This window comes from Felis catus, chromosome B3 (assembly GCF_018350175.1).
Source record: "Felis catus isolate Fca126 chromosome B3, F.catus_Fca126_mat1.0, whole genome shotgun sequence".
In the NCBI taxonomy this organism is placed as follows: Eukaryota; Metazoa; Chordata; class Mammalia; order Carnivora; family Felidae; genus Felis; species Felis catus.
Window position 1 is genome coordinate 125843408 of NC_058373.1, and position 22073 is coordinate 125865480.

Here is a 22073-nt window from a genome sequence, read left to right on the forward strand (position 1 = left end):
TGTCTCACATGTGGCTGTTTTCCCTGGCCCCTTACTTCTGAAGGACTGTGGCTATGACCTGCTCCACCCCTCTGAGGGAGGGTCTCACTGAGCAATGGCTGAATGAGCAATGGCCGAATGTCAGTTGCACCCAGGAACGCCTGCTGGACCCTGCTGCTGTCAGTGCCCTGAGACTACGGCCAGGTGCCAGCCTGCCCCCCCCCCCCCCCAAAATTGCGAGACAGTGTAGCCTCAGCGTTTCTGGGACCATGGAAAATCGCAACACACATCTGGCACCAGGCTTCACCCTCAACAACCTTGCCCCAGCACCAGCGAAAGTGGCTGCCCTCCGGGGTCTGCTGGGACCAGGTGGCTTCAACAGTTTCTACCAAGTGTCCTTCCAGCAGTGGGACCATTTTTCCCCGTGTGGCCCGAGAACCTCCTGGACCCCACTCTGCTCCTGGGGATTCGCCGTTCCCACCTGAGCACCGCCAGGTAGGGAGCTGCGGAGTTGCAGCCTTTGCGCTCCCTTGTTTACCGTCTTAATGGAATGTAAACCCTCTCCTTTCTCCCTTTTTAGTTTAGTCCCTGCGGCTGTTTCCAATTTTCCACTTTCTCTCCAGCTGCTTTTGGGGAGGAGTGCTTTTCCCATATGCTCCCCCCCCCTCCCCCCCCAGTCTCCGTCCACTCTCCACCCGCAAAAGTGGCTCCCTACCTTTCAGGGCTTCTTGCTCCCCAAGTTCAGTTCTTCGTGTCGCGTACCTGCTGAATTCTGTGGTTCAGGTTGTACAGATTGTTGTGTTAATCTTCCAGTCGGTTTTCTAGGTGTGTAGGATGGTTTAGTGTTGGTCTGGCTGTATTTCATGGACACAAGACACACAAAAGGCTTCCATGCCTTTCTGCCATCTTGGCTCCTCCCAATACTAGTTACCTTTTATTAAACATGTTTCTAAGGTCCATTTTACAGATGAGGAAGTGGAGGCTGCAGAGAACAAATAACTTATCTATGTTATTTCTGTCAAAAAAAGGCACTCATTGGAAGAGTTGAGACTTGAACACACGGTTTTCTGATCCAAAGGCCTGTTTTCTAGATGTTATTATGCTATCAACAGCTTTCTTCCTTCCATCCTCCATCCCACATCGTCTCCAAAATCCCTGGAACTCAAATCTCTGCCTCCTGTATGATTTCCACATTTAGCATCAAGGTTTCTAGCAGAGAATCACCTGTTGGGAAATATTTATTTTTGACGATAAAGTTGGTCCTGCGCTTGTGGAGGTGTGTGTACGTTAAGAGAAGCCTTGGTCAGTTGGAGTATAAGATTCCAGAAGGTTTGTTAGACAAAAACAAGGAAGACATGAGTTTATTCAATTTATGCCACAGCTATTGTTGGTGAGTCTGTAGCTTTCAGAAAAGAAAAGACTCCATTTGAAAAGAAAACCACCCAAACAGTCCTCTCCATTCTTACTTCCCAATGCTTGTTAAGTGAATTTTGTTTTAAAATACTTTATTACATGGAGAAGTGTCAAGGGGCTTTGGATCAACAGCTCTGAAGGCAGCTCCGTCTTATATTTATTCTCAGCAAAAGAATAAAAATACTTTAAGCTATAGCATTTAATCCCACCCTCAACTCCCTCCTCCCACTTTCCCCTCCCCCCACTACTCCTTTCTTCCTGCCCAGTGCCACCACCTGAATGTCTCTGTTCCAGTTGTCAGAGCAGGAGACAGACTTGTAGGCAGCCATGGTGAAATGTTCTGTTGAGCAAAAGTTCTGCTTGATTGGCAAAATGGTTCCCTTCTCTGTCAGTGTTTCTCTAAGTGAAAAGAGAAGCACATGAAAACAGAAACACACCTTGTCTGCTCCCTCAGTGATTGGTTTCCATACCTTTGGGCAGTGGTTGTGATTCTGCCTAGGGATCCCCCTTCAGTGTGGCAGAGTCCTGTGTTTGAACTCCAGATCCCTGGAACTTTCACCCTCATAATAGCAGGAGTTTGCTTGCTCAGTTCTGAAGTGTTTTGGAAGCATTTGTCATGATGGTTATTGGCAGAGGCTGATATGAAGGAAAGAGAATAGAGACAACTATCAAATTTAATTTTATTCCAGACTTTAGATGGAATTACACTTCTAAATTCCGGAGGTGGGAAGACCGGAGCTGTCTCCCATGTCTGCTGGTCTTTGTGGAAAGAATGTTAATTAGGGCAACAATGTGAAAGTGACAGCTGTACCATGTACCTGGCTTTAGCTGGAATATAACTGATGATATAAACACGATTTATTGATTATTTTTTTCTGTGTTACGTTTACAATATTGTTTCTCTGAATCTTCGTCACAATTCTAAGAGCTAGGTGACCTTTTTACATCTTTACATGCAAGGAAACTGAGGCTCAGAAATTGTCAGGAGCCTGATTTGCTATAGTGGATCAAACCTGAGGTCCTATAGTTTAGGGCTATATTCCTGATGGTGGTACCAAAGTTGCATCCTGACAGGGATGTTGGTTTTCCTTAACATAGTAGGAGCTCTCTCCAGATATATTCCAACTTCCCTAAAGTACCCATCATGGATTTGTTAACCCATTAATTTATTCAAATTATTTCTTTTAAGAAATCAATAAATTTGAAAAAAATAAAGGCAATATTTGTGCTATTAAAAAAAAGTCAAACAGTGCAGATGACTATAGAAGAAGAGTAAAAACTTTCCTTTCCTCCCATTTTATTTCTTTGGGCTGCTTCTTGGATATAACCATCATTAATAATTTTCTGTGTTTATGCCAGAATTGTTTCATACATATGTAAGCATGTGTGTGTGTGTGTGTGTGTGTGTGTGTGTGTAAATGACCTGTGGTCATTTATATCTTAATTACTGGGGAGGACACACCAAGGGAATAGAAACTTAAGCAGCTGATCCAACCATATCTCCTTATAAGCATGATAACTAGACCTCTGGGCAGAGTCTTTATCCATGGAATGTTTTGAGGAGGATCCCTGGATTAGGATTGCTTATAATAAACAAATTTGCAATCTATGGATTTATGAGGCTTGACTCTCTGGAGAATCTCATGTAAACCATGTGAATCTCTAGGGTAGAAAATGGAGGAGATGTTTTTAGCTGAAAATCTACCTCTGTGTGAGATGACCCATGGAACTCATCAGAGAACTCATCTGAACCAGAGAGCATCATGCCTGAGAAGGGAATGAATCACATTGTATATATGTAGCATAATTATTTGACTAGTACTCTATTAAGGGAGATTTAGGTTGTTTTCAGTTTTGTTTTGTTATTATAAACAATGCCGCATTGTACATTTTTATTAATATATATTGAGACATTTATCTGTAGAATTGAGATACTACTAGGGTCAAGGTTATATTCGTCTATATTTTCAACCACATTATTGTTCTTTCTCCCTCTCCTGACCTTCCCACATGCGCACATACAAGATTATGTGTATCTTTATTATCTGGTATCATTTCATGTGTAAAAAATTTAGTATGTATATCTAAATTTATGGAATCTCTCTCTTTTAATACCACCCCTTTTCTTAGATAAAATAGAGTATGCCATTCACACTGTTTTACAGCTTGCATTTTTCTCTTAACATGTCTGGGAGACCACCGCATGTCAGTATATAGAGATTTCTTTATTCCTTATTATAGTTACATAATATTCCATTTGTGGAAGCACCTTATTTTATTAAAGCAGTCACCTATTAGTGACAACTGAATTGTCTACAGTCTTTTTCTATTACAAATAGCAGACTTGCACAGAAATTATTTAATAATTTCTTCTCTGTGTTTGGGATAGATGTTTAGAAATAGAATTGCTGGTTCAAAGGGTATTATCAATAAGAACACTTTTGTCAAGGGGAGACTGAATTTAAAATGCATTTAGCTTGGGGTGCCTGAATGGCTTGGTCAGTTAAGTATCCGACTTCAGCTCAGGTCATGATCTCACAGTTTGTGGGTTCGAGCCCTGCATTTGGCTTTGTGCTGACAGCTCAGAGCCTGGAGCTTGCTTCAGATTCTGTGTCTCCCTCTCTCTCTGCCCCTCTGTGTTCTATCTCTCAAAAAATGAATAAATGTTAAAAAAATAAAAAATAATGAATAAAATGCATTTAATTTGAGTTTGGTATGATATATTTAATGTAGTTTCCCATCATTCGGTGATTTATCAGTTAAATTACTGCTAGCTGTCCCAGTGTAGAAATGCTTTTCTAGGAGGATTCCTTCTACCCAATGTGCCAACTCACCATCATCATGACACCAAGTTTCAGGATCCAACATAATAGCCTCACTAGGCTGTTAGAAGGATATTGATGACAAATTAGTGTCATAAATCCACAGTATTTATGACTCGTCACTGGAAGAAAATAGTAATAAGAAGTTGTGTGGTGGAAACAAACTTTTCTAAACTATCCATAGCTAAAACACAAATTTTGATCATCCAGGTTAAAGGAAAGATGAAGTCATTTTTTCTCTCTTTAGGAAGAAACTTTCCTCTCCACCTTCTTCTTTTTCTCCTTCTTTTTTTCCTCCCCCTTCTTCTTCCTCTTCTTCTTCCTCTCTTCCTCCTCCTCCTTCTTCTCCTTCTTCTTCTTGTTCTTCATGTCCTTCTCCATCTCCTCCTCCTCCTCTTCCTCCTCCTCCTTCTCCTCCTCCTCCTCCTCCTCCTCCTCCTCCTCCTCCTCCTCCTCCTCCTCTTTCTCCTTCTTCTTCTACAAAATCATTGTCACATGAAGAGAGTCAGAGTGTGCAACCAAAATAATGTAGGAAAAATTGTCATAGATATGTAGCAGTCCAGTAAACTAATAAAAATACCTTGCATTTTTCTGAATTTTATAATGTTTGATGAATTTGTTAGCTTTTTAACATTTGTGATTTTTTTACTCCTCTTTTAGCTTTAAATAATTATTTATTCCTAACTTTATAATTTTGTATTCTTGTCTTAAACATGGCTCCCAAGATTGTTCAGGCTCCGAGCCATGCAAAACTGTGCTATACCCTTAGTTTTTGGAGTGATCTATTCAATGACTATCAGAAATGAACCAGGCAATTATAAGCTGAGTTCTGGTGGGAAATGTACTTCCTCTCTTCATGGATCTGCAACTCATGGCAACAAGTTATATATATATTATATATTATATATAAATATATAATATTTAAATATATTATATATATTTTTATATATTTAAATATGTTATATTTAAATATATAATATTTAAATATATTATATATTATATATAAATATATATATATATATATATTTATATATTTTATATATATTCCTCTATGGGCTTACTTTCCTGAAGAGGATAATATACTGAGACAGCCAGCAGTATATACTTGGGGAAAATAATAACAACCTACATAGTTGCCCTCCATTTTCTTCCATTCTCCTCCATGGAAATGCAGTTACCTTTCCTAAAATAGACACCCCAAAGGTCCCAATCAATCATGGCATTGACTCAAACTCCAGGAGTTTGTGATCGTGTTTCATCAGTTCCAGATGTGATTCTTCACTGGGAAAATTATAATGGAAACCAAACAAACAAGAAACAAACAAAACAACTCCAAACCACCACAACAAAAAGATGGTTTATCTGTTTATTCCCCTCCCCCAAGCATATTTTGATGGAACAGGGACAGGATAACTTCAGTAAACATTCTTATTTGGAGAGAAAAAGTGGGTGGCACACTGCAGTCACTGGTCCCTAGCAATTCTAAAACACTGCTGGATGCACATTTTGATGTATACTCTGGGGGTAGGGAATATTCTTTGTGTTTTCTCTCCTCCCTCCCCCATTTTCTTTCCTTTTTAAAAAATTTGTTTTTAAAGTTCTATTTATTTTTGAGAGAGAGAGGAAGAGACAGAATATGATTGGGGGAGGGCAGAGAGAGAAGGAGACACAATCTGAAGAAGGCTTCAGGCTCTGAGCTGTCAGCACAGAGCCTGATGTGGGGCTCGAACTCATAAACTGCAAGTTCGTGACCTGAGCCGAAGTTGGACACCTAATTGACTGAGCCACCCAGGCACCCCTCCCATTTTTTTTCTTGATCAATCATGCTAAATATTTATTAGTCTTATTAAAGCTATCAAGAAAGCAGCTTTCAGATTCATTGATTTTCTCTCTCTTTCTCTCTCTCTCTCTTTTTTTTTTTTTTTGTTGTTGTTCGTTTCTATTTCATTGATTTCCACATTTTGTTATTTCCCTACTTTGCTTAGTTTGGGTTTAATTTTCTCTTTTTCTAGTTTTACGACTAAGTTTGGTTCATTGGGGTTAGGCTGGTTATCTTTTTTTTTCTTTTTAAAAAATGTTTTATTTATTTTTAAGAGAGAGAGAGAGAGAGAGAGAGAGAGAGAGAGAGAGAGTGAGCAGGAGAGGGGTAGAGAGAGAGAGGATCTAAAGCAGGCTCTGTGCTGACAGCAGTGAACCTGATGCAGGGGTTGAATTCACCAACCGCGATATCATGACCTAAACTGAAATCAGACACTCAAAGACTGTGCCACCCAGGTGCCCCAACACTAGTTTTCTAATACAAGCATCTTTTCTAATACAAGCATCCCATGTTATAAATTTTCCTCTAAGAATGATTTTAGTTGTATCCCTGAAATATTGATAAACTGTGCTTTTATTTTCATTCAATTCTAGATATTTTTTAAAATGTTATTTTATTTATTTTGAGAGAGAGAGAGAGAAAGAGAGAGCACGAGCATGAGTGAGGGAGGGGCAGAGAGAGAAGGAAAGAGAGAATCCCAAGCAGGTTCCTTGCTCAGTACAGAGTCCCAACATGGGAGCTGATCTCACAACCGCGAGATCACCCCCGAACTGATATCAAGAGTCAGACACTTAACCGAGACACATAGGTGCCCCGTTTCCAAATATTTTCTAATTTCCCTTGTGATTTCTTCTTTCCTTCATGATTATTTAGAAGTGTGTTGTTTAATTTCCAAATATTTGGGGATTATCTGGATATCTTTTTGTTATTGAATTTTATTTCAGTTCTGTCGGAGCCAGATAGCCACCTCTATATGGTTTCATTCCTTCAATTTATTTGAGACTCACTCTGGTCCAAAATAGAGTTTTCTGTGGTAACATATCAAGGTCTGATATTCCATTGTGCATCTGAGACAAATGTGTATGTTTCTGTCCTTGGATTGAGTTTCTATCAATGGCAATTAAGTTGGTTCATAGTGTTCTTCAAATCTTCCTCTTTTTTTTTTTTCCAAATCTTCTATATACCTATTTGTTTTGTTATTTTTTTTTAACAAATCATAGAGAGAGGAGTCTTGATCCAGTATAATTATTTGTCTGTATCTCTTTTCAGTTCTATAAAATTTTTTCCATATATTTTAAACTGTTATTTGGTAGATTAAAAATGGGTGCACTTAGGATTCTTATGTTTTCTTTTCATCATCATCAAATGTTCCTCTTTATTTCTGGTATATTGCTTGTTCTGGATTCTGCTTCAACTGGTAGTAACATAGGCATCCCAGCATCTTGCATGGCATGTAGTCTTCATCCTTTTACCTTTAAACTATCTATGTCTTTATATTTAAAGTGGATACCTTGTACATAGAAATATAGCTGGATCTTGATTTTCTTAGCTCATTTACTGATATGGTTGGGCTTAAATTTGATACTTGCTATTTGTTTTCTATTTGTTCCACGCTTCTTTGTTCCCTTTGACCTCCTGTCCTATCTTTGATGTATTGACTGCATATTTTCGGTGTTTCCATTTTTATCTCCACTACTGACTTATTAGATACTCTTTTTGTTTTAGTTTTTAGTGATTGCTCTAAGATTTACAATATACATCTTAGACTTATTATATATACAATATACTTATACAATATACATCTTAGACTTATTATAATCTACCTTAAAAAATATTATGGGGGGCGCCTGGGTGGCGCATTCGGTTGGGCGTCCGACTTCAGCCAGGTCACGATCTCGCGGTCCGCGAGTTCGAGCCCCGCGTCGGGCTCTGTGCTGACAGCTCAGAGCCTGGGGCCTGTTTCGGATTCTGTGTCTCCCTCTCTCTCTGCCCCTCCCCCGTTCATGCTCTGTCTCTCTCTGTCCCAAAAATAAACAAATGTTGAAAAAAAAATTAAAAAAAAAATATTATGGTACTTTATGTAACAAATCTTCCAATAGTATACTTCTAGATTTTCCTGTCTATCTTTTGTGCTATTATATCAGATATTTTACTTCTACCTATGTGATAAACCTTACGATTTATTATCACTGTTTTTGCTTTAAAAAACCCAATCATCTTTTAAAGAGTCTTAAAATGAGGGAAGAAAGGTCTTTTTTATATTTATGGAGTTTTTTTCTTTGTAATTTTTATTGAATTGTCAATTTTTGTTCTTTTGTGTTTCTTTTGGAGAAATTAAAAACCTTAGTCACACTGCCATCTCGCCTTCTATCCCCAAGTTTTTTTTTTTTTAATGTTTATTTATTTATTTTGAGGCGGGGAAGGGCAGAGAGAGGGAAAGAGAGAGAATCCCAAGCAGGCTTCACGCTCAGTGCAGAGCCTGACACAGGCTAGATCTCACAACCGTGAAATGATGACTGAGCCAAAATCAAGAGTTGGACGCTCAACCGACTGAGCCACCCAGGCACTCCCCCTCCAGTATTGTTTTTAACCTATTTATATGTGCAGCCCAGGCAACCTCTGAGGGTGATGAGTTAATATGATGTGCTTGTTGTTTGAAGTAATACTTCCTTTTATTTTCTCTCAAATGCTAATGTTTAAAAATGTATTTGTGTGTGATCTGGGACAAATGACTGTCCTAAACTTAGATACCAGTTTGTAAAGTGAGAATTTGAAGGGCAGTCTTTGTTGCCAAAACTATTACAGAAATACCACAAACATTGCTTAGTATTCAGCCTTTATGATGTAGTCACATTTGGAAGTGTTGGCTAACTGCACAGGCTTTTATTTGCTATAATACATGAATTCCTCATGTATCCAGAGGTCATTACCCTGGCAACCTCATCTATTTGGAACACTAGAAAATATAAAGTAAAACAAATGGCTTCTAAACAGCTGAACTCGATGCTTCAAGGTCATTAGAAATAAATTCCATGAATTTTACTAAAAGGAGAACCCCTGACTCAGAATATGCTTGCTTCTATTAAAAATATAATTTTAACTAGCTTGGCTAATTGGTTTCCTTGCCTTCAGCAGAAGGAAGAAGGAGAGGGAGGTAGGAGTGGTGGGGAAAGAAATGCAGAAGAAGCACACATATTATGTAGACTAAGATATAATAACCAGTGTTTGTATATTCCTTTAGACTGCAATCTCCTTTAGGGAAGTTAATGGTGTCCTATTTATCATTGTGTTCTCTGCACAGTCCCTGACACATGATAGTTAATAAACCCTGACTACATAATAAATAAAAAAACAAGCATATGAGGCTCAGAGGCTGGGGGGATGTAGAAGAACCACATGACGTTGAAAGGAGGATTTAAAAGGGTAGCAGTTAGAGGCAGAGAGTTCTTTATACTACACTGTACGTGCAGTGAGAACATTTCTATTTAGGGAAAATAGGAGCCAGCGTGGAGCTAGAGCTCATTTTGATATCAGTGACATGTCATTCAGAAAAGGTTTCTGTTTAGAACCCGTGTGAGTATTTATTGCCTTAAAAAATGGTTTCCATTAAAACTATCCTCCCCCACCCTGCCCTGCTCTGCTCCCCCCCACACCCCCATCTCTATTTCTACCTCTGGCTCTACCAGACAGTTTCGCCTCTTCACATTTAGAAAATTCATTTATGCAACAAATGGGTCATTACCTGATAATGTTGCTTAAATGATCTGTTTTTGTACATGGTGGATTTGTTAGAAGGAATTATTTGTTCAACAAACTCATGGAAGAAAAAATGCTCACAGTGATATATACATATCTGTGCTTTAAATCTGAAAAACGCTATTCACCTTTAGTAAATGTGTACACTCTGCCTAGATGGGCATTTCTGCTCTCTTTATGGCAATCTGTTTATTCGATTTGCCCTTGGGATGTTATTTTCACCAAGATTTTTAAACTTAGAAGTGCTAATAATGATAGAAATGGCAGCTGGCACTCCCTGGGTGGTGATGTGTATATGTGTGCATGTGTGTGCCCCAGGAACCCCACAAAGAGTTTTTGTGGATTAATTTATTATTTAATTCTTGCCACACCTTAGGAGGTGGGAACTGTTACCATCTAATCTTACGTGTGGAGAACTAAGTCTTGAAAAGGTGACTTTACCAAGTCTATGTTTACAGATCCAGTAAATGGCAGAGCTGGGATTTGAGTCTTAGTGGTCTGAGTCCAAAAGCTGTGCGCTTAACATTTGTGCTGTGCCCTTTGTCTTCTCCCATCACCTCTGAGAAAAAGGTAGTAGACAATATCACGATATCTATCTTTATCATGCCGAATAAAATATTGCTCTCCTTTGCTGTCATTCATTCATGATAATGGCAGGGATCAATTAAACTAGCCCGTAGTTTGAAGAAAGAGTAGGAAATACATGTATCTCTAGGCACAGTTTATTAATCGGATAGTGGTTCCTTCTCTCTCTTTCTCTCTCCCTTCAATTTGATTGATGTATGTAGCTAAATCAGATAATCCATAAAGCATTATCTTGCATCTAGCCCCACCCCAATTTACTGCTGTTTGGAATTATTTGGATAATTTCATTATTTCCTGGTTGCAATTTCTTTTGGAGCACCTTGGTCACAGTTTTCATTTCTTTTCTCAACTTTGTTGAATTTCGTTTGTATTGGAATATCTTTCTAAAGAAGATAATAGTCTTGAGACACAATTTTGAAATTATTTTCATTCAAAGAGTCCGAAGAATAAAAACAAGCTGTGCGGATTATCATGGTTCTTGTGTAAGCAATGGACAGGAAGATACTTGGTTTAATTATTTTGGTGTCCAGATATGGACTATTTGCCACCGATTTCTTTTCCTAAACAAAGCAAACCAATATGTACACCTGCTGGGCGGTCCAGGGACCCAGGGATGCTTTGTATATCACTTTAATAAAAAAATGTGTTTTTCTTTTAAAATCTTCCATGAGCAAGGTGGGAATCAGGGAGTTTAGGAAGAGCAAGAGATAGCTGCATTGGGGAATAAAGGAAAATGAGCTCAGGAGTGAGAGGCACTGATAAGATAAAATACGTTCAGGCTGTCTATCAGATGTCAGCAGCCATGCCCTGCTCTTCTGAAATTGCCTTTTCATGTTGCCTTTCTCGAAGGTGAGCTCAGAGTGCAGCCTTTAGTGTTCTTTGGGAAAGGGAAAAACAAGAGTAAATACAGTAGTCGCAGCATATGTCCATGATTTCCTCCTATTCACAGTTTATCAAGATTATTGACGTGGACTTTTAAGTAAAAACTGAGAATAACTGTTTGCTTTCTGACTGCATCAGTTCCTCTCCCCCTTTCCCTCTACTGCTTCTTGCCAGACTTCTTGCCTCGCTTCTTGAGGCTATGCATTTTGAGTATCATTAAGAATGTCAATATCTGCTCTCCAATCCCTACCGTGACCTTAATAGTTGCATCAGAGAAATTATTTTCTTACCTTCTTTCTTTGGCTGAAGCAATCCCAGTGATTCCTTGAGCTTATTAATTTTTCCCCCTCATGCTTGATAAGGGCATTTTACAGGGCAATCATGACTCAGAGTGAGGGATGGAATATAAAGTCAGAACTCCGATTTTTGAGCAGTTAATCAGAGGGCAAGCAATCTGAAGCTGTTCCCGGACTGAAATTTTCACATCTGATTGCTTTCCCTACTCAGCTCCATTGTCAAATGCCTCTGGGTGCCTCAAAGTGCTCAGTAATGGTGGCACCTGGGTTGTGGTAATGGTCATGGTCCTGTTTTGATGGTTTGCTTCATAGTTTTCCATGGACTCAAATAGCCTGAATCAGGTGCAGCCTGAGGAAGCTGAATGCTCCTGTATTATATCTACAAACATTTGAGATGTAAGTGCCTGCCAACTCCAGGTCTTAACTCTCTCACCTCCTTATGTTTCCCTTGTGGTCTTAACTCTACCCAAAGGGGCTCTTAAAATCTGAGATCTCCTCTGCTCATTGACCTGAAGAGAGGGTGGCCTGGATAGAAAAGCACTGGCCTTTTGCAGGGAGTGGAGGTACTTAGAAGCAGTTGCAAGCTCTCAGGTCTAAATTTATTCTGGGAGCAGGTTGGCAGGCAGATCTATTCATTCCCCTGCCCGTGACTGGACCTCAAATCCTCCTCCGAGAGGACCTCAGCTCCCAGTAGAAGGGGGAGATAAGTGATGGACGAACCTCTTACCGCTGGTAAGAATGTGCTGGATATGGGATTTCTCCTTTATTTTCTAAAGCTCTTCTGCATTTTTCTGTCCACTTCTCTGCACTAAACCAGGCAAAAAGAAAGATGATTAAGTCTCAGAAGAGGCATGAAATGGCCTGCAGCTAGAGGAGAAAGTGTAGGGTGGACATTTTGAAAGATGAAGAGTAGGAGCGATTAGGCAGTGGAATAGAAGTGTCATCACTGCGGTGAGCCGAGGAAAGGTTAGATAAGATATTAACATTAATGAGGTATAGCACAGCCCTGGAGAATAAAGGAGGCTTGACTAAGAGGAGGAGGGCGGGAGGGAATCATAACAGCCAGCTGACAGCACATGCTGTCCTCCCTGCCTCCCATGTTACACTTTTTGAGAGAGAGTAGGACGTCCAGATTGCAGTCCCAGGCTGCCTCTGCTGTTAGAAAGCTGATTCTTCATTTTTTCAACAAATACATTTTCTAGTTCCTATTACATGCCACGTACCGCCTCAGGCTCCAAGAATATAACTACATAAAGAAAGGATCCATGGGGCATCTGGTGGCTCAGTGGGTTAAGTGTTGGACTCTTGATTTTGGCTCAGGTCATGATCTCACAGTTTGTGGGTTTGCTTTGTGCTGAGAGCTCAGAGCCTACTTGGGATTCTACCTTTGTCCCTCTCTCTCTACCTCTTCCCTGCTCTCTCTCTCTCTCTCTCAAAATAAATAAATAAACTTAAAAAAAAAAAAAAAGAAAGGATCCAATCTTGTGGGAGGAAGAGAGACAGAGGGAGGATCAGAGTTGGGGGCTGGTGGCCATCGGTGGAAGAGAGATCAGATTGTCTGGCGAATGATCCCAGAAGCTCATAGCGCTTGGAAAAAGGCTTCTCCTTCCCCAGTTGGGGGCACTGCCCCCAACACAATTTCTTAAGGGACTGAGGTCCCTACCCTCTAGCAGCCTGCATTTTCCTTCTCCCAGGGTTGTCAGGTGCTGGCGGCCGGCACTAGGACAATTCTTCACAGAGCAGGTGTCCTCTCCTTTTCCCTGCTGCCTCAGCCCTACTTCCTGTCTGGTGTTCTTCCACTGATAAGGCTGCTCTCCTGCCTGCACTATAAGAAGGTAGAATCCAGGAGCACAATGTCTCTTCCAGAACAGAAACTTTGCATTTGTAAGCCTCCCGGTCGCCTGGGCATGCTCTCTGAGGGATGATGAGGGAACACAGGACAATGAACTTCTTTCGGATAAGCCTCAGCTTGCAAGTTCCCCAATAAAGTCCATCCCTTAACTCTAACTCCATGATCTGGCATTTGTCTCCCTCATTTCCCATAGCTCCATAACCACTTAGTGGAGCTTGACCAGCAGGAAGGTTTTTTGGCCAGTGCATGTTTTAGAAGACAGTGAGTTGATTGCCCTTATGTGGGGCATGTGCTGCTGTGGTCTCAGATCCCCCGGTATGTTATGGGCTTAACCACTGGTTGTGCTTGAATTTTCTTTTACTTGGGATGTGTTACAGACATGGGATATGTTACAGAAAGGGATGCATAGGGACCATGGGAACATGGAGGAGGGAGACCTGAAAAATGGCACTGAAGCTATGACATGAGGATGAGAAGGAGATAACTGGGTAAAGAAGATGGAGGTTGGAGGGGGGGGGCATGGGGACGAATGTGTTTCAGGTAGAGGGTCCATGTAGGAGGCCCTAACAAGAAAGACTTGGTATCTTACAGGAGTATAAAGTTCAGCATGTCTGGAGAGGTGAGCCCAGAGGACCTGTGGTTTGAAGAGTTTTTCTTGGATTTGTGATGAATTGCTCCAAAGTCTTTCCTGCCTCCCTCTGTGGTCGATGTCTGGGGAATCTCAGACTAGAATTAAGGACAGAATCCATGTATAGCCTGGGAATAGAATAAAACTGATGGAGACAGAACCTTTACTTCTTCATTTTTTCCTTTTTAAAGGCCAATTCTTGGGGTGCCTGGATGGCTCAGTTGTTAAGCATCTGACTTCGGCTCAGATCATGATCTCATGGTTTGTGAGTTTGAGTTTCACATCGGGTGAGCTCGAGCCCTGCTTTGGGTGAGCATGAGCCCCACTTCTCTTTCTCTCTCTGTCTTTCTGCCCCTCCTGGGACTGACTCTCTCTCTCTCTCTCTCTCCCCCTTGCTCACTTTTATTTTATTTTATTTTATTTTATTTTATTTTATTTTACTTTATTTTATTTTAAGAAACTAAATAAGCCTTTTGTCAACTTTATGATCCCAGAAGATCTCTTTCTCAAGGACCTAGAAATGGCAACTCTTCGACACGTAAGCATCAAGGGAGTCTCCCAGTTTCTCTGGGAGGATAGGAGATAACTTCAGTGAGTGCCTTGCTCCAAGTTGTAAAACAGCCTCCTGCCATAAAGAACCCCCTTTCCTTTGGGATAAAGTCACTAAGCTAACTTAGAGGGTGACCCCATTACCAGGTAAAGTTGGGATGAACTGTGTTTGACAAATGGTGCTGTCCACTCCGCTTACTTGAGACTAGTTATGATTTATCTCGAAAACTTGTATGTAATGGATTGTTCTGCTTGGCTGTATACAAGGGTGGATTTCCTTCTGTCTTTGCAATCTCTTTGTGGATTGCTTGTAATGTACTCCACATTCTGGCTTAATGCTTCTTCAATAATAAAAAGTGACTTCTTTCTCTACTACCTTTGTGGAGAGGATTTCTGGGTTGGGAGAAGATTTTGTTTTTCAAATCGTTATTTCCCCCACAGACTTTGAAGAGGGTAACGTTTTGTTTGTCCTTTCCCAGAGCCATGCGATGGCCTTTCAGGGGAACCTCGTACTTTGAGAAATGGAAACTGTCACCCCCTAGCTCTCAGTTGCTGTGCCTGATACGAGTTCTATTTGGCAGATGGAATGCCAGCCCTTTCGCATTTTCCCAGGTGGACCAAGCACTGTTTGCTTTCAGAAGTTCTCAGTGAGCCTTTCATTTTAAATTCATAAAAGTTATCAGCCAACTTCCAACAATTGTTTAATAAAAAGCAATTAGCCAGCCAAAAATATAATGGCTTTTATGTCAAAATATGCTAGAGACAGCTGCTAAGCGGGCCACTGGCAGCCCCTGGGCCATATGCCGTGAGTCCTAGGCATATGCACAGCCAGGCACAACAGCACAGAGCATATTGGGAGTAATAAACCCAACCCCCCACCTTTCTCCCTCTCCCCTCACCCAACTCCCCACTCCAGAGAAACTGACAGCAGGAAATTCTCTGGAGTAAATTGCCTCAGTCAAGATTCACAAAACTCATTTATTAGGCAAGGATCTAATCTGGCAATAGATGCAGAAAGCCCTAGCTCCCTAGCCTGGTTTGGATAAAATCCACGCAAACCTTATTGCATTGCAGAAAAATGATTAAAGACAACAACAACAACAACAACCCTGCCTCCACAAAACAACTAACTCAACAGCACTCATCAAGAAAAGTGAACTCAGATTATAGACTATTTTTTTTTATCTATCTGTTTGCTTCTTCCAATCTAATATTTGCAGGGAAGAAGTTTCTGGAGTTTGCTCTTCCTTGTGAAGGTAGTTTTATTCTCCACAGCATTCTTTGACATAGTCACGTTTATTGTCCTGCCTTGTTCCCCAGAAGATGTTTCAATGATTGAGATATTAGTGATGGTCCCATACATTTTTTGTTGTCATCAGAAATACAAATCCAGATAGGTGCTTATTTTAATCATAGGGGATGGAGAAAAAGGAAACTCTTCTGAAATTTTTTGCCAGCAAGAAAAGCCGTATTTTCATCAAAAGCATGTTTATTTTGTGAACAAAGCACAGGCAAATCACCTTTTGTTTATAGAGCGCTTTTTCCATCCCAAAGGATGCCACGGTTTTTCTGAAGCTGTTTTTAGAGCATTCACATTGCCTATCTCCTTAAGGACAGATCCTAGAGGCTTCTTTGTACCCATGCTTTCTGGCCACTTTGGAATGCCAGCAAAACCTTATTCTACTGTTAAGAAAATGTGTAATGCTTTTGAGGATAATAGAATTTTTTTTCCCCATAAACATATTAAATAGCATGGTGTAGGCAATAGAATTCCAGAATCACCCTTGGAAAGGGGGCAGCCCAGACCTAGGAATCTCCAGAGAGTCTCCAAACTTCGACTAACTCTTCAATCTTCTCTCTTCCCTTAAGAAAATTTTCAGCAAAGTTGCAAAGAACAGTATATTGAAGGTCTCCCAAGCAGACCCCCAGTTTCAATAATTTGATAGGAGGATTCACAGAACTCAGCAAATAGGGGCATTCATGGCCAGGCGTTATTACAGTGAAAGATCACAAAGCAAAAGGAGCAAAGGGAAAAAGGCAGGTGGTGTGAAGTCTAGAGGACACCAGGCACAGCCTCTCCCAGTGGAGTCGTGTGGGATGATCTTAATCCCCCCAGCAAGTTGTGACAACACATGTGAGATATTGCCTACCAGGGAAGCTTCATAGAGACTCCATGGCCAAGGTTTGTAGTTGAGGGCTGGTCATGTAGACAACTTCTGCCTGACAGGTTAAAATTCCAGACTCCCAGTGTATAAACAGGTGTTCAGAATAAACTATTGCATAAATAGTTTAGGCACAGTGAGCCATTCTTACCAGTCTTGGAAATTGTGGTGACCCTCCCCAAACTCAGCTCTTGGATGTCAGTCAAGGGTCAGCCTTGCAGCAGGCTTTTCCAAGGACAGTGGTCTCATGTGCATAGTCGACTGCGTTGTGGACTGATCCTTCCAGCCTTTCTTCTTTCCTACCTCATCCACCTGCAGGGAGCTATGAGGCACATCATAGGTGCTCCAGGGAAGGGGCAGAAGGTGGGCTGATAGGTTGGTGAGAAGTGAAAGGCATGGCTTGGACTCTCGATGGAGGTCCAGCTTAATAAGGATTCTAAGAAAGGCAGCATGGTGAAACTTAAAAAGCAGTCATTGTAGAATTTGGCAGACCAGGTTCAGATCCTGCTTACTGTTCCTGTAGAATTCTAAAATTTCAAATCTTTCTGTTCTGTTATTATGGATAATCCACCAAATATCTGATGCTCATGGATAAGCACGAGTTGCCTAAATTTGGTAGGAAGTAGGATAACCTGCATTTCAGGGGAAATATATCAAATGTCATATATCAGAGGAAAGACCTATAGGTCTGCAAGTCAATAGGCAAATAAAAATGAAATTAGTATTTCTAAATGTAGGTCCAACACTCCAGGTTTGGCTTGGGATTCTCAGTCCATCTTTTTTTTTTTTTTTTTTTATGATTGTGTCTGAGCACGTCATGTGTATATGCTTGAGCACACTAAGGGGGACACGAAGAGGTTAGAGCTGTGGTCTATGCTGTCTGGATGCTTACAGTCTAGTATGGGACCTAATGGAGCACAAGGGAAACTCTAAATGAGGCAGCAAATGGATTCATGAAATTATAGACATTGAACTCTTGAATTACAAAAGATAGAGAAAAGTGAGATATAGAAAGTAAGTCAACATTAATGTATCACCTCTGAATTTAACTCCTCCTGTTAGATTTGTTACCCAAATCCTTATTATAGTTGTAGATTATGTCATCTCCTGAGCCACAAAGTTGTTAATGGCTAGTAACTAGTAACTAGTAAACTAGAACTCTTGGGGAGGAGAATCTTGATTGAATGACCGATTGGTTAATTGATTAAAAAAATTTTTTTGAGAGAGAAAGAGAAAGGGAGAGAGAGAGCATGAGCAGGGCAGAGGGAGAATGAGAAAGGAAGCCTTAAGCAGGCTCCCTGCGGAGTCCAGTCTCACATGAGATCATGACCTGAGCCTGAATCAAGAGTCCTGGGCCTAACTGACTGAGCCACTCAGGTGCCCCAGGAGAATCTTGATTTACTTTTCTGGTGTGTTCATCCAAAGAGGACTGAGTTTGATTTTCCCTTCCATTTCTCTCGCCTTAAGGGATTCTTATCTTTCTTGCTTATCTACAGATACAAAACCACCATCCTCCTTAAATCTTTCTAGGTTTTGTTCAAGTCCTTAATTGTTCATGAAGCATGAAAAACAGAATAGCAACCATATCCTCAATTCAGGCTCTCTGTGGCTTTGCACAGGGCTTGGTTAATTAATTACCTGGGGAGAGTCTTACACTTGGTATTTGTTTTTAAGACAGACTTATCTCTTGTGCACCTGACCAGTTGTACTGGCTAGTTGTCCTGGCCTTCAGGTCTCTGCTTCAATCCATGGCCTCACATTCTAATGTAGAGAGCTATTGGGCACCGGGGTGGCTCAGTCAGTTGAGCATCTGACTCCTGATTTCAGCTCAGGTCATGATCCCACGGTCGAGCCCTGCCTCAGGCTCTCCGCTGATGGTGGAGGCTGTTTAAGATTCTCTCTCTCTCTCTCTGCCCCTCTCCCTCATTCAAGCTCTTTAAAACAAACAAACAAACAAACAAGCAAACAAATAAAACAAATATACAGAGGGATACATTTAGAGTTCTGTGTACTCCTTTTTCAAAAGGCTTTTAATTGATCTGGGCTTTATTTTACCATCAGCACAGAATAGAGGCCAGATCACACAGTGATTGAGAGTGTAGATTCTTTACCCTCAGTGCCTGGTTCTAATCCCACCTCAGACACTGAGCATCTGTGACACAATAGACAATTTATTAATTCACTGTTCTTAATTTCTTCACCTGTAAGACGAGGAACAAAATATTAGTACCAATCTTAGGATTAAATAGTATTTTTGACATGCTTCAAGCAGTATCTGACATTATATTATGTTTGACTTAATATAGGAATTAGAAAAAGAGTCTTTTTCCATATTACAATGTCTCCTAGATTCCTTCTTTGTATTACAAATAATTGCTTTGAGTTGTGTCTTCCATGATAAGCCGGGAGTTGAAAGACACTATTATAGAGATCCAGTCTTCTCACAGATTCATATTTTCTTAGTCTGTGGACCAGTTTCCTATGTTCAAAATCGAATTTATGCTAAAACAAAACCAGAAATGGGACTTCTGCTGAAGGAAGACCTCATTACCTTCTGATTAACACAAGAGAAAATCACCAGTTCCCTTTTTCTTCTGGTTAAAATGTGGTTACAAATCTCCTAGCCTGATAAATTCCATGTCTCTTCCCTTTTCCTGTTCACACTAACATTTTCAATTCATTCTTCCCACCAAACAAGACGATTGAGGTGGAAACATGAGTTTGAATGGACACGTAGATCAATGTGGCTCTGCTATTGGGTGTTCAGGCGCTGATCATAACATACACAAGCAAAACAAAACCAAAAAACAAAACAAAACAAAAAAACCAAAACCAAACAAAAAAAACCCAAAAACCAAACCCCCAAAATGAAGACATTCTTTTGAAATGGAAAACAAAAATAAAGCTCAGAACTCAGTAGGTACTAAGCAAATGCTAACTCCTTTTTCTCACTTTGCCTGGCTGCCAGAACCAATTTCTTCCCTCTCAATATTTATATTGACCTTTCTTTCCCTTTAGTCAGAAAAACACAAAGATTTTTTTTTTTTTTAAGGTTCATACCATAAACTGTGTGATGTTTAGCTTTTGCAGAGGTGTGAAGAAGTCCTGCTGTTAAAAGTGGAGTAAGATTTTTTTTTTCTTGGGTGGAAGCCCAGAAAATGTTAGGCAGGCCCAGGTGAAGACTCCCCCTGACTAATGATAGTGTGGCTGCATGTGCATATGTTTATGGGTGTGTGTCTACATTCTGGAACCATTTCCACAGGGGGAAGTAAGGACTAACAGAAATGAATTGATCCAAAATGTTAGATGGCAAAACGGTTTGATACACCGCACAAGACCCAATGCCTGATTTCCTTCTTTGCATTCTATATAGGTTGGAGTTAGCTGCCTTTAAATTTTCCATCTTGGAAATGCACGATCCAGTTAAAATATCATTTTGTGAGCTAAGCAGGCCATTTCTCTGGCCAAAGCAGAGACCAAGACTTAATTACTCGAGTTTTGCAGAATTTTAAGCACTTACAATAGCAACTCCTATCCACAGGAGCTGGGAGTGCCCATGAAGGAGAAGGTGTGGGGTTGGACAGGTTTCTAATTTTAAAGATGTCACTGCTATTTCTGTCAGTTACATGCACAGCCTTAAACAGGAAGGTGATAAAACAAAAAGCTTCAACAAGTACTCGAAGTAATAATTCCTTGTTCGTAATAGATTGTTAAAGGAAGTGATATATGTAAAGAACAGAGCCTCGAAGATAACTATAGATAAAAAGTAAACATTTTGCTTTCTCTTCAACCTCTTCTAGAAAAAGCTAGAGAGGAGTTGCACAGTGGACTCTCCTGGTTGGGACCCAAATGAGTGGGTTTCTCTTTCCTAGTGAGGAGGAGTGGGGGCTTTTGCAAAGTCAGGTTCAGCCCTGCCGCAAGCCTGTGTGTTTTACAGGAAAACCCGTGGGCAGGGAAGGCGGCAGTGACTGCCGCCAGTGTGAGGCCTCCAGCTGGCCCTGCTATACGATCTTCACCAGCTTCCCTGGGAGGAGGAAAAACAATTTTTTTTTTCTCTTATGGCTCAGATTGTCTTCGATACTTACCAGCAGGAGTTTCTGACAACTTTGTTCTCTAGATTTTAGGGATTTAAGGAGAAACAAAATATCACACACTTGGAATTGGCACAGGAAGACGCCAAAGTCTACCTCATTAGTGAATGGAAAACAGTGGCCCCTTTGGGCCAGATCAAGAGGTCAATGTGTATATGACTGAAAGGCTCTATTTATTAACCAAATACCCATTACATGGGTCAAGTCCAAGGCCAGCCTGATGAGTAGGCAACTCCTCATATGGTTTCATTTCGGGGACTGAAATACCACTCCCTTGATCCTCCAAATGGGAAATATGGCTCCTATGTGCCCAGTGATGCCTGAAATGTCTTTTATAGGAAAAATGCCTTTCATTTAGAAGTCAGTAATAGGGTTCATAATGAAAGTACCATAGGTGTGACTTAAGAATACACTGAGGTGTGAGTGACTGGAGTCTGGACTCTTGAGAGTACATTAATGGTTGAGGGAAGAAAGAGCCTTTTGCTTGGATGGGAAGAAAGAGATATAAGCAGAGAGAGGGGAGAAGAAAGGGAAGACTGGAGAATGGCAAGCTAACTTGATTTCGTGGTTCGCTTTCAAAATGAGACAGAAAGCACTTCAGTGTCTGACACATAGCAAGCTCTCAATGTTAATTATTTTTTTTAAGGTTTATTTATTTATTTATTTATTTATTTATTTTTGAGAGAGAGAGAGAGAGAGAGAGAGAGAGAGAGCGCGAGCAGGGTCAGGGCACAGAGAGGAGAGAGAGAATCCCAAGCAGGCTCTGCTGTCACCACAGCCTGACTCCTGGCTTGATCTCACAAACCATGAGATCATAACCTGAGCTGAAATTGAGCTAGACACTTATCCTACTGAGACACCTGGGCACCCGTCTAAAGGAGTCTTAATAGGCTTCATACCAAAAAGGGGGGGCGGGATTGCAATTAGAAGCATATCTAGAGGTGCCTGGATGCCTCAGTTGGTTAAGTGACCAATTCTTGATTTCGGCTCAGGTCATGATCTGATGGTTCATAAGATCGAGCCCTGTGTCAGGCTTTGCGCTGACAGTGTGGGTGCTGCTTGGAATTCTCTGTCTCCCTCTCTCTCTGCCCCTCCTCTGCCAGTGTGCTTTCCTTCTCCCTCCCTCCCTCCCTCCCTCCCTCTCCTCTCCTCTCAAAAATAAATAAATAAATAAACCTAAAACCTGTGTCACATTTGTGTATCTCATCTTTCCTAATGTCATTAAAGGATACTTGATTA

General features: G+C 40.7%; 1 long non-coding RNA gene across 1 annotated transcript in view; it reads left to right on the forward strand.

Moving 5' to 3' along the window:
- The window catches only part of LOC123386159, a 58051-nt gene that overhangs the window by 15616 nt on the left and 20362 nt on the right, over window positions 1-22073 (forward strand). The window lies entirely within an intron of this gene.